At 42.7% G+C, this 2,724-nt stretch overlaps 1 protein-coding gene across 1 annotated transcript in view; it reads right to left on the reverse strand.

Annotated features, from left to right (window-relative positions):
- Positions 1-2,724, reverse strand: part of CNIH1 (cornichon family AMPA receptor auxiliary protein 1) — a 6,627-nt gene that overhangs the window by 2,498 nt on the left and 1,405 nt on the right. The gene's annotated exons all lie outside the window — the stretch shown is intronic.

Here is a 2,724-nt window from a genome sequence, read left to right on the forward strand (position 1 = left end):
TTTGGGTTTCCCTCTGTTACCACTTGGTGTTGGTATTCACACATCTGCACTTTTCCAAACCCAAACTATTGCCCTGATGTTGCACCCTGCTTTATCAAACCCAATCACAGACTGGTTTGGGTTGGAAGGGACCTTAAAGACCATTCAGTCCAACCCCTGCCATAAGCAGGGACACCTCCCACGCTTTCTGTCACTGAAAGGAGTTCCCACATTTTGCTTTTCCAGGCTATATATACAGACAAAACCCTGTGGGCCACAGCACTGGGGGCACGCCAGCAGCTCCGCACGGGCAGTTTGGGGCTTCATTTCCCTTTGCAAGGCCCTCACGTGCAAGCTGTAGAGCACCATGCTTCCCAAAAGCCCACAGAGCTAATCATCAGTTACTATGAAATCACAGAAAGCGTGAAATGCCAGGTATTAGTGTCATTAATAGGAACAACGTGGAGATACATCGGTTAAATGCATGCAAAGAGCCAGCAAAACCTCATACCCACCACAAGAGTGAAGTTTTCTGAGACAAATCACCCCCGAGTTTATCATTTACTCATTTATTGCACCGTTCCGAAAGCAGCAAATCTTAGATTGCTTTTGACTTCTCAGCTCAGGACCACTAAAACATCTCCTCACGAAAACACCCCATTTCCAGCTAAAGATTTAAACTGTGAATGCTTGTGTGCACACTCCCTCCCCATACTCTGCCTCTTTTTTTGTGTGGTATGACTGACGTTGCTCAGGATGACTCCACTAAGTCTCAGCGGTTTACAGTTTTTCTCACTCTCCCTAAGCAGACACTCCTTTTAAACCCCAAGAATATCTTCCTAGAGGTCTAAAAACTACCAACCAGCAGACATTCCCACCACCTACAACATCCTGCTGCTCTAAACATCAAACACAGTAAACTTGCATCAACACCAACAGAAATAAACTGTCATACATGAAACGGCTCAAGTCAATGTTGTTTTGTTCAGATACTTCTCTGCATACTTACCATTGACACACTGGCAATTCTTTATAGCAGAACAACAACCATCCTACCCAAAACTCAATGCATTTGGCAGCCTGCTGAGACGGATTCACCAGCTCTGAAAATCTGTGGTTTATTTAACTCCCGATTTCAAACCACATTTTTCTTTACCTTGTTTGTTTTACCCCACTCCCACACCAGAATACCCATCTCTTCCAAATTCACCATGTTTCAACCTCCCTGCCTGTCCTAAAGGGAAGTTACCTACACCATATTCGACCGTGGTATTTATCAGAGAAGCGAGGGAGGAAGAAATCACGTTGCTGAGAAGGGATCCTGCTATAAGAGCAGCAGGGAAGAGCAGGCATCGACTGCACTAAGCAGTTGCTATTTTGGGCTAATCTTTCTCCTGAGATGCCTCAGTTCCTACTGGGATTTTTGATTCTTTGTACAGGAAAACACTACTGCAGTGCATTTGTCCAGCATCATTTCCCAGATCCCCTCAACCTCTCTGTCAGTGGCTGATCTACATTCTCGAGAACAGCAAATACGAAGTTATCCGGTATTTTCAATTCACAAGCTATCACATAAAGAAACACTACATGCATGTGGGTTAACAGAAGGTTAATATTTGCGGTAAACATGCGCGTTAGAAGACTTCAAAGGTTGCCATAAGATCATAATGCATAAACGTAATGAGAATTTGCCTTCCCCACACCGCAGCAATGACTGCCCAACAGACAAGCAAGGGAAACTGTTAGAAACCTCGCTGAGACGCCAGCCTCTGCTCCTCTCCACCCCTTCTCTGCTGTGATGCTCACTGACAATTCATATACTGTATATCTAACATGCTTTTTTTTTACCCCCAGCTACTGTAAACTCAGGTTTTCATTTGCATAATTTACTTAACTCTTTAAAAACACCATAAAGTTACCATCCAGGCTGCACTGCTGGGCTGCTCTGTATTTTACCTCAGCCTGGGCATACCAAGCCAAGGTAAAAACCATAAGAAATGTAAAAAATCCCTGCTGTATCAAACTACGTGCTCTGTAACAAGCAGCCCTTTTATTTTTGGCCTGTTACAAATGCAAGCAATTAATCTTCTCACAAACCAAGGAGCGTCAGAGCTACATCCGAGAGGACACCAAGAAACACCCCTGATCCTGAAACATAAAACAAAGAAGTGAAGATAGTGCCTGTTGCATTATGCCTACCTGAATCCTCAAAATAATCAGAATTTACCTGGTCAATGCTTAAAACAACCCAGACTAGTCTCCTGTAACCTCAGTGTTCAGTAAATCTTGCTTGAAAAGGACAATTTCTTTCTCTCTGCAGTTACTTCACTGATGGACAGGACGTCTAGAACAGGCATGTAACAGTTTTCCCTGCTTCACTGGGTAAGCAAGCAAAATTGTTTTGCACAAAATATGGAAATTTGTGAGGTCGTTATCAACTCCAACAAACAAAGAATGAGCAGATGAACAGGCACACTAAACAAAACAGCTTAATAGTACTACAGATGTTCCTAACGAAATGAAAGGGAAGTGGCATTGAAAACATTAAACTGAAAAGCAGTACACACCTTTAATGCAATTTTGACTCTTTTAATCTTTTTGACCTTTTCAACTGTCTTTGTGCCGAAAAATGTAGAAAGCAGATTGAAAGAACGTTGTTAGTACGACAGCTGACAAGATCACCAGCAGATTAATAACAGTCAGAATAGTCAACTTGAGAGTAAAGAATCAGACAAAGAGTTTTCC

Source organism: Mesitornis unicolor, unplaced genomic scaffold (assembly GCF_000695765.1).
Source record: "Mesitornis unicolor isolate BGI_N332 unplaced genomic scaffold, ASM69576v1 scaffold3077, whole genome shotgun sequence".
Lineage (NCBI taxonomy): Eukaryota > Metazoa > Chordata > Aves > Mesitornithiformes > Mesitornithidae > Mesitornis > Mesitornis unicolor.